Source organism: Anomaloglossus baeobatrachus, chromosome 3 (assembly GCF_048569485.1).
Source record: "Anomaloglossus baeobatrachus isolate aAnoBae1 chromosome 3, aAnoBae1.hap1, whole genome shotgun sequence".
Taxonomy (NCBI): Eukaryota; Metazoa; Chordata; class Amphibia; order Anura; family Aromobatidae; genus Anomaloglossus; species Anomaloglossus baeobatrachus.
In genome coordinates, this window is record NC_134355.1 from 685006151 (window position 1) to 685020994 (window position 14844).

The window sequence follows — 14844 nt, forward strand, 5'->3', positions numbered from 1 at the left end:
CCAACTTGAACTAAACTCTGACTTCAACTACTGTGTTCCCGCCCCCGGATCCTCAAGACCCCTAGGTGGGCGCTCCCAATCCACCTGGTCCTGCCCACTGGTGTGTCCTTCCTACCCTGAGGGGGGTGGCTAGGCTTTTGTGGCTGATGGTACCTTGTGTGGGAAGATGTTATGTGGGGTATAGTGTCTTTCTGTGACCACCTGGCGGCGCCAATGTGTCACACTATCTGTGCAAGGTGCACAGTCCAAAAGGGAGGGTCTGCACACCTATATGTACAGAGCACCAAAAACTAAAGCAAGATGAAAAAATATTCCCGCATACCTGTTAGTATTAGTAAAAACTGTAGGTGCATGTTCACAATGAGGCCATTAGCAGACAAACAATAGTAAAAAATAATAGCATATATCTTTCAATAAGTAAATAAATAGTCATAGTACATAAAAAAACATAGGGAACTAGTGGAGATTGCTTTGATCAAAAAAGCGTAAAAGCCATCCCATGGTGACAAGGTGTATCCAATCATGATGATCTTATCTATATAGAATTCAATCAGGTTCAGTCAGACCTGGCTCCTGCTCTGGTCCATTTTTTGAGGCCTGCTGATACATAGTTAGGTATAATATTAGTGTTAGGGACCATTCCTACAATTAATTTATAATTAACAGGTCAAGATGGATTAAAGTAGGTTAGGTCCTCAGTCATATCTTTTAGGCAACGTTCACACTATTTGAACAGGATTTGGTCAGTACTTTACATCTGGTAAGCCAAATCCATGAGTGGGTGAAAATACAGAAGTGTGCTCGTGATTGTATTATACTTTTTTTACTGATTGTTCCACTCCTGATGTTTTTCTTACAAATACAAATGTCCAATACTGACCAAATACTGAACATGTAAACATGGCCTTAGAGTTAGGGTCCCGTTACATGTAGAGACGTTTCAGCGATCCTGACAATGATACAACCTGGTCAGGATCGCTGGTAAGTCGCTACATGGTCGCTAGTGAGCTGGCAAACAGGCAGATCTAATTAACGACGCAGCAACGATACTGTGATCCGTATAACAACCTCAGAGGTCGTTGGGACCCTGTTACACAGCAGCTATTCTGACGACTCAGACCTCGAGTGAACAAGTTCTGAGTCGCCAACGAGGTCACTCATCATTGTTATGGCATCAAACACAGCGATGCATGCTGCCCAGTGTGACACTAATGATCAAAAAATGAACCAGGACATTCAGGTATGATTGGCGAATGGCGATATCGCAGCGGGGTCGATCGCTGCTATGTGTCACACATAGCAAGATCATTAGCGAGGTCGCTGTTACATCACAAAACATGTGATGTTTAAGCGACATCGATATGTGTGATGGGGGCTTTAGACTCTACCTGATTTCCTAATGAGATAGCTAAGTAAACTTTGAAAAGAAAAGCCACAAATAATATGTTCATCACTCAATGTCTTTTTGGCTGGACTGGATCCTTAAACAACCACGTAACAAAATAGATGTAATGGCTTCCTAAAAATCCAAAGATCTTTTTGCCTCATGAATGTAAAGTCTTTCTTGTTTATTACGGTGTATTTCCATATAGCTCAAACCACTTAGTCCCTATCAGATTGGACTGAGAACCCCAGTCACAACCACAACTATACTGTATGTACTGCACTGTTCGGTGATTGAGCATAGATAATGGGAAGAATTGGTGCTCGACTGAGGCTTTGAAATCCTTATTCTGCTCATATGTGAAGATCCTGCTTTCCCACTTATCACACATTGATGGTCCATCCCATGGATTTACCTTACAGAGCTCCTAATTTTATGTTCTCTGTAGCTTTCTTTTGGAGAAAAAAATCAATTACATTCTGATATATTTTGAACATTTGAATCCGGAGTTTGGATATTCTGTAGATTAAGTAGGAGGAATGTAAAACCGGCAGAAATCCAAAACTAATATGCAGCCATGGAAAGTTAATAAACTTAAAATAGTAAAAGAAAGCACCAGTATAAAGACCAGAGACGTATATAGTGTTATATATAAAGGTGAAAAATACAAATTTCATGGCGGAGTAATACGTCTCCAAATTGATGGATAAATTACCGTTCATCTTCATCTTTACAGTGTGACGATACAAAGAAGCAAAGAGAAGGACGGAGGAGGTGGAAAAAAAAAGCAGTGGGATGGCGGCTCCTACAGAATAATTTATATAAATATTAACAGGGAGACTGATCAATATATTATCCATAGTTGTATTGTGTGGTCTTCCATTAATGATTTCAATAAGAAACATTAATAAAGATATGAAACAAATTAAGACAGAGATGAGTCCTGAGGCTGCAATGAAATTACCGATCTTGTGTTCTGTCACCCTCTTCAGATACAAGAAGAGTCCGGTGCGGAGGTTGGAGATCTTCAGACAGAAGACAATGGAGAGCAGAGTCGTTAACCAAATATTGGTGTATGTAAAAAAAGCATAAACTGCAGTAATAATACCCTCAAAGAAATGTAAGTCTTGTCTGCTCGTGAAGAATATAGTCAGTAACACATATAAAGTAATAAGACATTGAGTGCACATCCTTGAAATCCCGAGAGAAGTTACAATGTGGTCAATGGATGTCAAAGATCTTCTGTTCCACCAGTCATTGACATTGACGCCAATAATAAATGAATGTATCACCAGTCCGGGTATGAGAACAATTATTGGAGAGACCAAGAGAGATAGATACTGGACAAAAGCGTCGTCCTGTGTGGAGTCCGCCATCTCTCCTGTGCTATGAGGATCCTGATAACACAGCGAGGCTTTATTGAAGGTGGAATGACTAATTTTTTACATGTATTCAAAGACTGTAATATTAACCTGGAAAATTCAAACTATATCACATGGACTCCAATCCACAAAAGGTCTACAAATGCAGAGCAGATCACATAACATATAAAGCTTATATTACAGCAATCACAACACAAAATGTCACAGAAAAAATTGTTAGCACATTTTGTCACTTTTGCAGAATATACACACATGGTCAAATTGTTGGTACCCCTCGTCCCTCATTTAATGAAAGAAAACCACACAATGGTCACAGAAATAACTTGAATCTGACAAATGTAACAATAAATAAATTATGAAAATGAAGAGATGACAGTCAGACATTGCTGCTTTTCAGCTTCCACAGAATTTAAAAATAATAAAACTCATGAAATCGGTCTGGACAGAAATGATGGTCTCTTCCTCCCTTAACGTAATATTTTGTTGCACAACCGTTTGAGGCAATCACTGCAATCAAATGATTCCTGTAACTGTCAATGAGACTTCTGCGCCTCTCGACAGATATTTTGGCCGCTCCTCAAGGGCAGACTGTTCCTTGTGTCTGGTGTGTGAAGGTTGCCTTTTCCAGACCTCATGTTTCAGCTCTTTCCAAAGATGCTCAATAGGATTTAGGTCGGGGCTCATAGAAGCCACTTCAGACCAGTCTAATGTTTTCCACTTAGCCATTCTTGGTGTTTTTAGCTGTGTGTTTTGGGTCATTATTCTGTTGCAAGACCCATGACCTACAGCTGAGACCAAGCTTTTGTAACTTCTAGCTTCCCAGTTGCTGAAGAAAGTTCACAGAGCAGATTACAGGGGATAACAAACTCTCTACTTCTAGAATATGAGGTAAAAATATGCAGTCATACAGCATTGCATCAGAAAGACAAAGTGAAACAAAAAAAAGAAACAACAAGAGACTTTTTACAATACAGTGAGTTAGGAAACTGAACAACATCGTCATCTACTGATAGATCAGCATAAAGTCCTCTGTCACACAAATAAAGAAGTCCTTAAACTGTTGTATATACCAACAGCTTTCTGACACTAGGCAGCACGTTTCTCTCTAGAATCCCTTGATAGTCTTGAGATTTCATTGTACCCTGCACAGATTCAAGACACCCTGTGCCAGATGCAGCAAAGCAGCCCCAGAACATAACAGAGCCTCCTACATGTTTCACAGTAGGGACAATGCTCTTTTCTTGATATGCTTCATTTTTCATTTGTGAACAGTGAGCTGATGGACCTTGCCAAAAAGTTCCATTTTTGTTTCATCTGTCCATAGGACAATCTACCAGAAGTTTTTACGCTAGTTAACATGTAGTTTGTCAAATTACAGTCTGGCCTTTTTATGATTTTTTTTTCGACAATGGTGGCCTCCTTGGTCGTCTCCCATGAAATCCACTTTGGCTCAAACAACAACAGATGGCGCGATATGACACTGATGTTCCTTGAGCTTAAAGTTCACCTTTAATCTCTTTACACTGTGTGCAGAATTATTAGGCAAATGAGTATTTTGATTCCATATTTTTTTGATATATTGTCCTACTCCAAGCTGTATAGGCTTGAGAGCCAACTACCAATTAAGTAAATTAGGTGATGTGCATCTCTGTAATGAGGAGATGTGTGGTGTAATGACATCAACACCCTATATAAGCTGTGTTTAATTATTAGGCAACTTCCCTTCCTTTGGCAAAACCGGTCAGAAGTAGAGATGAGCGAAACGGCCGTGGTTCGGCTCGAGTTCGGTTCGCCGAACGGAGGTCTCGTTCGAGTTCAGTTCGGCGAACCGGTTCGGCGAACCACTCGAACTGCATAGGAAACAATGGGAGGCAATCACAAACACATAAAAACACCTACAAAACACCCTCAAAGGTGTCCAAAAGGTGCCAAACAACTCACAACACAACACAAACACATGGGAAAGTGACAAGAACAAATTCTCATGCGAAAACAAAGCAGCGTTACAAGGAAAAGAGGATGAGACACAGATATAGGCATGGCATGCCCTTCTAAAATCATGTAAAACGCAAGGTTACTCTAAGCGGAGTCTCCCTTTTTTTCAAAAATTGGGCCACACACACACCCACCCCTTCAGTGGCAGCACTTGTGCCCCAGTTGTACACTTCACAGCTAAATTTGCATCAAGCACATTCAAAAATACGCCATACTTAACCATTCCCAGGATGACCCCGGGGTAGGTAGCAAAGTCCTTCCTGATCCCAGCTCTGTTCATCTTGGATCATTTTTAAAAACAATGTAAGCAAGGGTTACTCCAAGCAGAGTCTCCCTTTTTTTCAAAAAATTTGGCCAGACACACACCCACCCATTGAGTGGCAGCACTTGTGCCCCAGTTGTACACTTCACAGCTAGATTTGCATCAAGCACATTCAAAAATACGCCATACTTAATCATCCCCAGGATGACACCAGGGTAGGTAGCAAAGTCCTTCCTGATCCCAGCTCTGTTCATCTTGGATCATTTTTAAAAACAATGTAAGCAAGGGTTACTCCAAGCGGAGTCTCCCTTTTTTCCAAAAATTAGGCCACACACACACCCACCCCTTCAGTGGCAGCACTTGTGCCCCAGTTGTACACTTCACAGCTAGATTTGCATCAAGAACATTAAAAATCCACAAGCATTTACTCTCCCCAGGATGACACAGGGGTAGTAAATTCCTTGTGGATCCATGACTTGTTCATTTTGATGAACGTTAGTCTGTCCACATTGTCACTGGACAGACGCGTGCGCTTATCTGTCAGCACACACCCAGCAGCACTGAAGACACGTTCAGAGACAACGCTGGCAGCTAGACACGACAAAATCTCCAAGGCGGAAGTGTGGAGCTCTGGCCATTTTTCAAGATTTGAAGCCCAAAATGAGCAAGACTCCATTTGCAAAGTAATGGCATCGATGTTCATTTGGAGATACTCCTGTATCATCCTCTCCAGCCGTTGACTATGTGTCAGACTTGTTGTCTCTGGTGGCCTTGCAAAGGATGGTCTAAAAAAATTATGAAAAGATTCAATAAAATTGCTGTTACCAGCACCAGATACGGTGCTACTGGTATGGGTAGACTGTTGAAGATGACGAGACCGTCCCATGTTTGTCAAGTTACAACTGGGAGATTCACTCCCTGCACCTGCACGGTTGTTTGGTGGAAAAGTCGAGCTAAGATCGAGTAACAGCTTTTTCTGATACTCCTGCATACGTGCGTCCCTTTCTATGGCTGGAATTATGTCACAAAATTTGGACTTGTACCGGGGATCTAATAGTTTGGCAAGCCAGTACTCATCAACACTTCTAATTTTGACAATACGAGGGTCATGTTGGAGGTAGTGCAACAAGAAGGCACTCATGTGTCTTGCGCAGCCATGCGGACCAAGTCCACGCTGTGTTTGTGGCATAGAGGTGCTAATCGTTCATTCTTCCTCTGACATCTTCCCCCAACCTCTTTCAACTGAAATTTGACCAAGGTCTCCCTCATCCGCTGAGTCTTCCATGTCCATGGACAGTTCGTCCTCCATTTCTTTATGTTCTCCGGCACCTTCCTCAACATTTCGCCTGCTACTATGCGCCCTTGTTTATCCCTGTCCCCAATGGTCCCATGCCTGCCGCGTTGGTGATGATGAACGTCTGAACCTTAATGATGTTGATGTTTCTTGCGCATATGAATCCTCATGTAGTTCCTCCCCTTACTGTTGTCCCACCCCCTGATACTGAATAGTGTTTAGCGTGTGCTCCAGCATGTAAATGACTGGAGTTGTCATGCTAATAATGGCATTGTCAGCGCTAAACATATTCGTCGCCATGTCGAAACTGTGCAGAAGGGTGCATAGGTCCTTGATCTGAGACCACTCCATCAGGGTAATCTGCCCAACCTCTGCATCTCGTTGGCCCAAGCTATATGTCATGACGTATTGCACCAGGGCTTGACGGTGCTGCCACAGTTGCTGTAACATGTGGAGAGTCGAATTCCAGCGTGTCGGCACATCGCATTTTAGGCGATGAACCGGCAGGCCGAAAGTCTTCTGGAGCGATGCAAGTAGCTCAGCTGCGGTGGTTGAACGGCAGAAGTGAGCAGACAGTTTTCTTGCCCTGTTCAGAAAGCCATCTAGGCCAGGATAGTGTGTTAAAAATTGCTGGACAACAAGGTTCAACACATGAGCCATACAAGGCACGTGTGTCACCTTGCCCAGGCGAAGGGCCGCACCCAGGTTTGCAGCATTGTCGCACACGGCCTTACCAGGCTGAAGGTTGAGTAGAGACAACCATTTACCAAACTCAGTCTCCAGAGCTGCCCACAACTCAGCCGCTGTGTGACTCTTATTTCCAAGACATTTCAAGCTAAAGACCGCCTGATGCCGTTGCGCTCTGCTGCCAGCATAGTAATGAGGGGTGCGTGATTCATTCTGCGCAGTTAGAATGCTGGTGGCCTGACCAGGCAGGCTTGGGGTGGAGGTGGAGGACCCAGACAAGGTGGAGGAGGCAGAAGCAGTGGCGGAACTTGGACAGACAGAGGATTGACACATAAGTCGTGGGGACAGCAAGACTTGTGCAGCAGACCCTTCACCATCTATCACCATAGTTACCCACTGCCCAGTCAGCGACATGTAACGTCCCTGTCCATGCTTACTGGTCCAAGTATCGGTGGTGAAATGCACCTGTTCACACACAGAGTTTCTCAAGGAAGCGGTGATGCTTTGCCACCTTCCCCACGGACAAACCCTCTTTTCCTTTTCAAACACGCCTCTTCCCCTTTCCACCACCAGCATCTGTCATTTTGCCACTCATTTTGATTGCGACAAGATTGTGCACTTAAAATGTGGTAGTAAAAGTTGAGAGGTGGTCTATCTTTATTAACAGCAGAATAAACAACAATAACTATCCCTGACAATGCAACTACGGCCCTTAAACGGGCAGCATAGTTTGCTATTAGAATGGCTTAGTAACAATGAGTTTGAGTGTGCAATGCAGAGGTGCTGCAAATAGATTTGCACTAGTGGGACACTAAAGGAAGTCCAACAGCCACTTTTAGGATGCCACTAAGTTTACTCAGTGTTTGCTAGTATAATGGCTTAGTAACAATGAGTTTGAGTGTGCAATGCAGTGGTGCTGCAAATAGCTTTGCACCAGTGGGACAATAATGGAAGTCCAACAGCCACTTTTAGGATGCCACTAAGTTTACTCAGTGTTTGCTAGTATAATGGCTTAGTAGCAATGAGTTTGAGTGTGCAATGCAGAGGTCTACAAATAGATTTGCACTAGTGGGACACTAATGGAAGTCCAACAGCCACTTTTAGGATGCCACTAAGTTTACTCAGTGTTTGCTAGTATAATGGCTTAGTAACAATGAGCTTGAGTGTGCAAAGGGCAGGAGGGTACAGTGGCAGGGTTGTGGGTCAGTGTACAGGAAAGGAAGCCTCACTTTCTATCCCTCCTAATGGGGAAATGCAGCGAGGAAGTCCCTGAGCTTAGGTACACAGACACTGTTATCTTCTGTAGCTGTTAAAATCTGTTTCCACGGACCTGACTGTCACCTATGGCTCTGAGCCTTCTGTTATTAGCCCTTACAAGGGCTAATAGAAAGCACTACCCTTATTCTGTATAGCGCTGTGTGTAGAGCGTACGCAGCAGTATCGGAGACAGGAGCTACGCCAGCGGTGACTGACACCCAGATGCAGAAGGCAGATAATGGCTTCCAGATGGGCAGGTACCCATTTTTATAATGCAGGGACATGTGACATAGACATCCTATCACACATGCCGTTGCTTCCATGGCTAAAAGTCCACTTAGCTGTGTGTGTCTGGGATTGGCTGACATGCTGGCCCGCCCCATTACACGCGCGCGCTTAGGGAAGGAAGACAAGGAAAAAAAAAAATGGCGATCGCCATTATCCCAGCAGCAGTGATCTGAATGCGCTGTTCCCGCACACTATACGCTGAAATTTCATAATAGTGTGAGTCAAAGAGTGACTTACACTATTACAGCGGAAAGCCAGCTAGTAATTAGCTTGGCTTTTTGCTACTAGAACCGTTTTTGAACGTAACTAGGACTATCGAGCTTTAGCAAAAAGCTCGAGTTCTAGTTTGATCTAGAACAGCCCCCAAAATCACTCGAACCGCGAACTGGAGAACCACGAACCACGAACCTCGCTTAACTCTAGTCAGAAGAGAGATTTGACGGGTTCTGAAAAGTCCAAAATTCTGAGAAGTCATGCAGAGGGATGCAGCAGTCTTGAAATTGCCAAACTTTTGAAGGGTGATCACCGAACAACCAAGTTTTTCATGGCAAATAGCCAACAGGGTCGAAAGAAGCGCGTTGGGCAAAAAAAGCGCAAAATAACTGCCCATGAATTGAGGAAAAACAAGCATGAAGTTGCCAAAATCCCATTTGCCACCAGTTGGGCCATATTTCAGAGCTGCAACGTTACTGGAGTATCAAAAAGCACAAGGTGTGCCATACTCAGGGACATGGCCAAGGTAAGGAAGGCTGAAAAATGACCACCCTTGAACAAGAAACATAAGATAAAACGTCAAGACTGGGCCAAGAAATATCTTGAGACTTATTTTTCAAAGGTTTAATGGACTGATGAAATGAGATTGACTCTTGATGGGCCAGATGGATGGGCCAGAGGCTGGAGCAGTAAAGTGCAGAGAACTCCACTCCAACTCAGACGCCAGTAAGGTGGAGGTGGGGTACTGGTATGGGCTGGTATCATCAAAGATGAACTTGTGGGACATTTTCGAATTGAAGATGGAGTGAAGCTCAGCTCCCAGACCTACTGCCAGTTTCTGGAAGACAACTTCTTCAAGCAGTGGTACAGGAAGAAGTCAGTATCATTCAAGAAAAACATGATTTCATGCAGGACAATGCTCCATCACATGCATCCAACTACTCCTCAGCGTGGCGGGCCAGTAAAGGTCTAAAAGATGAAAAAATAATGACATGGCCCTCTTGTTCACCTGATCTGAACCCCATAGAAAACCTGTGGTCCCTCATAAAATGTAAGATCTACAGGGAGGGAAAACACTACACCTCTGGGAACAGTGTCTGGAGGCTGTGATGGCCGCTGCATGCAATGTTGATCATAAACAGATCAAGCAACTGACAGAATGTATGGATGTTAGGCTATTGAGTGTCATTGTAATGACTGAATGCCGGTCCTTATGACTATTAAGATTCGATGGCACTATGGAAAACCCAGGGACACAAAGATGGGGAATAACAATTTTCTTTATAAAGAAAAACAGTTCTCTTACAACTTATGGGCCACAACAGCCCGGAATAAACAATAACAGTTTATGCAACTTGGAGGACTTCAAGTGTCGGTCTGTAGGGATGAACTGGACTATCTTTCCCCCCACTATACCGCTCCCTCCCTTATCTATTAATGGGGCTTACCCGGGTGCACTACTACAGATAATGGCACGTGATCCCTCCAAGGATATAATCTTACAACCACCTCCCCTTATGTTTACTATTCAATCAGGGTGCCCGGCCACCTTCCCATATACAGCCAGAAACAAGCAAATATATGTACATGTACCTCTATTCAATATACTGTCCCTCACTGCCACCAGACAGTGTGATGAAGCAAAGGCAGAATCGTCTGTTATCATCAGCACAACACAGCTTAACCTCTAATAACTTCAGAGCAAATGCCTCAGGATAAACAAGAAACACAGCTCCTTCTCAGTGAATAATCTGTTGAAGAATAATCTTCCTTCTTCTTTATGCTGTCTATCTGTCCCTGACTGACTATTATACACCGATCGGTCTCAGGTCAATTGTTACTCACTGAAGTCTTCACCCAAGATGGCGTCCGTCCCCTCAGACTGCTTCTGATTCACTCTTAGATGATTTTATCCAAACGGTTTCTGGAGAAAAATTCACTCAGATGAATTCCCCTCATCAGGGGCAGTAGGAGCTCCAAAAAAATCGAGTAAGCAGTCCACAAAAGGAAAAAAAAAACAGGCAATCCTATGAATCCAAACACGGGAAAACAACAGCCGTCTTTCTCTTCCGCAGTCCCTCAGATCCTGCTGAACTTTTCAACCGTCTCTCTCAGTCTACGTTACCAGGAAAACCTAATGTAACCCTTTACTGTCTAGCAGTGTGCCTGTCCTCTAATGACACCTAGTGGCCATTTAAATTCTAGCATAAATTTATACAATATATTAACAAACATGCAAGTTTATCGTATGTACATTTACACCCTGTTACATCATCATAAAGAAAGGTGGCTATATTGGTCACAAATTTTTTGGGGTTTTGTTTTTGCATGTCAGAAATGTTTATTTCTAAATTTTGTGCAGTTATATTGGTTTACCTGGGGAAAATAAACAAGTGAGATGGGAATATATTTGGTTTTTATTAAGTTGCCTAATAATTCTGCACAGTTATAGTTACCTGCACAAACAAATATCCTCCTAAAATAGCCAAATAAAAAAACAACACTCCAACTTCCAAAAATATTAAGCTTTAATATTTATGAGTCTTTGGGGTTGATTGAGAACATAGTTGTTGATCAATAATAAAAAAAAAATCCTCTAAAATACAACTTGCCTAATAATTCTGCACACAGTGTAGAGGTTTTTCTGGGCTCTTTTGTTACCATTTGTAATATTTGTCTTTGTCATCAATTTTCCTCCTGCGGCCATGTCCAGGGAGGTCAGCTACAGTCCCATGGATCTTAAACTTTTGAATAATATGTGCAACTATAGTTACAGGAACATCAAGCTGCTTGGAGATGGTCTTATAACCTTTACCTTTTAACATGCTTCCCTATAATTTTCTTTCTAATCTCCTGAGACAACTCTTCCTTGCTTCCTCTTGTCCATGTTGAGTGTGGTGCTTACCATGTCACCAAACAGCACAGTGAGTATCTGTAGCCCTATATACAGGCCCTCTGACTGATTACAAGATTGTAGACACCTGTGATGCTATTTAGTGGACACACCTTGATTTAACATGTCCCTTTTGTCACATTATTTTCAGAGGTACCAGTATTTCTGTCCAGGCCTGTTTTATGAGTTTAATTTATTTTTTTTTTTTAATTCTGTGGAAGCATGGTTAAAAAGCAACGTCTGACTTTTATTTGTTCATTTTCATAGATTTTTTTATTTATTTTTTTTGTCAGATTCAAGTTATTTCTGTGACCATTATGGGTTTTTCTCTCATTAAGTGAGGCGTACCAACAATTTTGACCACGTGTGTAGAACTACTAGAACTGTCTAGGTTCAATGACATACACTGCACTCTACTAAGCAATGTGTCAGGGTTTACATGGAAATCTCTGAAAATTCTGATGGAAGCCCTGACAGAATCCCAATAGAGCCATTCACTATTATAGGGCTGAACAAGTTACTTGGGACACTGTCTGGTCTCCGTGGCAGACAACATATTGGAACATGTTTGAAAAGACCACAGCATTTTTTATTTTTTATTGGAAGCCCCTTGCATTGCTCAGCTATGAGAATTGTGTATGACCTCAGCCTTATCTTGATACTACGTTATATTCTGTAAAGCTTTAATCATGAAAACTAAAACTAGACCATATATAATATAACATCATATGACCGTAGCAACAACAAAACAAACATAAAGAAAAAAATAAGAAAAGTAACACCAGAATATACATCACATTAATATTAGCAATAATCAATAAAATCATTAAATGAAAACTGGTTCTACTAAGTGAGAATGCTTTAAAAATAAGAGTGTTCATTGTTTACTTTTATCACTAAACAAAATGTAAAGTAACGCCCATTTCCTCCATCCTCAGTATTTGGTGACTGTCCATCACCTCCACCTTCGGTATTCGGTGACTGCCACTCGCCTCCATCCTCAGTATTTGATGATCGCTCTTTTTCTCCATCTTCAATATTCGATGGGTGCCCTTTTCCTCCATCCTCAATATTCAGTAACCATGCATCTCCTCTGTCTTCAGTATTTGGTGACCGCCACTTGCCTCCATCTTCAGTATTCGATGATCGCCCTTTTCCTCCATCCTTAGTATTCGGTGACCATGCATCTGTCACGCTCCCCGGGTCCCCTGTCACGCTCCCCGGCTCCCCTGCCACGCTCCCCGTCTCCCCTGCCTCGCTCCCCGGCTCCTCTGCCAGGCGTCCCCCGCTCCACAGCCTCCATGCCCCTTCACCTGCGGTCCCCAGGCAGCCCGGTCCCCGCGCCCGGCGCCCGTCGGCAACTCTGCTCCAGCCCGGCTCTCCTGCATCCTGTTCACCACTCCCTGCTCTGGCTTCTGGCACCCGGGCCTCGCGCATGCGCATTAGGGCGCGCGCGCGGTCATTGACCCTCTCTTAAAGGGCCAGTGTCCTCCAACAGGATATTGAAGAATCAGGTACAGGGTATATAGGGGAATCCTTTCCAAGTGGGCGGGGCCTGTTCTTCGTGTTTTGCTAAGCTAGGAGTCAGGTCTCCTTGTGTCTTCTGGTATACTTACCTATCTCTCTCGTAGAGCCGCTCCTGCCTCGCCAACCGGTCCTGACGATACCCGAACCCCGAACGGTGACTGTCTGCCATCCCGTCAGTTCATACCATCTCCGATCCCTGTGGTGAACCGTCTTCTCGCTCCGTCAGTTCCGGACTCTGCCTGACGTCATCTCGGCCTCCGAACCTGAGCTCCGTCACCCGGACTACCTTCAGTGACTCCGTGGTCCCAGGGACATCTATACTCCACTCCTCTGAACGGACTGTCCTGCTACCCGTAGTGCTCCGGCTACCGGGCACCTTGCCTTCGGTGAGGTGTTCAGCCCAGTGGATCCACCTCCTGGGTCTGCCCGTCCACCTGGCCCTAACAGTAAGAACAGGCCATGGATCCCGCCGAAGCACTAGCGGCCCAGCTGGGCACCTTGCAGCAGGAACTCGTACGACAGCGCGAGACCCAGTCCCGCATGCTGGCCTTTATGTCCTCGGTGGATACCCGCCAGAACACGCTGCAAGCAACTGCCATGTCCCTGGCATCTCAGGCTACTACTGCACAGTCCACGACCACGGTTCCCGTGGCGGATACCTCGGAAGCTTCTAAACTCCGCTTGGCCTCTCCACCCCGATATGCCCGAGATCCCAAGACCTGCAGAGGATTCTTAAACCAGTGCTCCCTCCATTTCAAGCTGCTTCCGCACCTGTTTGCCTCCGACCAAGCCAAGGTGGCGTTTGTGATGTCCCATCTAGAGGGTGAGGCACTGGCCTGGATGAACCCCTTGTGGGAAAAGGAGGACCCTGTAACCACTAACATCCAGGACTTCCTGCAGGCGTTTAGAACCACCTTTGACGAACCCGGACGTGCCGCCGCATCCGCCTCATCACTCCTCAGGCTACGTCAGGGGACCATGACGGTGGGGCAGTATGCCATCCGCTTCCGCACTTTGGCCTCAGAATTGGGGTGGAACAATGAAGCCCTCACCGCCGCCTTCTGGGAAGGACTCTCCAGTCGTATTAAGGACGAGCTGGCAGGCCGCGATGTTCCTTCAACCCTGGATGCCCTGATCGCACTAGCCACCCGCGTGGACCTCAGATTCCAGGAACGATCCAAAGAGGTGTCCCGTGAGAGACGTCCGATACGGCATTCCTCTCCTCCGCAGAAGCCCGCCGTACTTCAGTCAGCGTCGTCTGGTGTCTCTGTCCACGAGCCCATGCAGATTGACCGTTTGCGGCAGTCCGAACAATGCCGAGCAGAACGGCTCGCCAAGGGCCTCTGCTTCTACTGCGGAGAGGGCACACACCTGCTACGTTCCTGTCCAGAGAGGCCGGGAAACTCCAAAGCCTAGGGTTGGTAGGAGAGGCCACCCTAGGTGCTGGGACTCTCTCAGATCCGGTTACGTGGACTGTTCAAGTAACAACGGGAGAGACGCGGTTCACGGCCGAGGCGTACCTCGATTCCGGGGCAGCAGGCAATTTCATCCAGCCAACCACGGTGGACAAGTACCAGGTGCCTGTTACTCCACTCGACAAACCCCTCGTGATTGCCTCTGTAGATGGAAGACCCCTCTCTGACACCATCTCGTGGATCACCA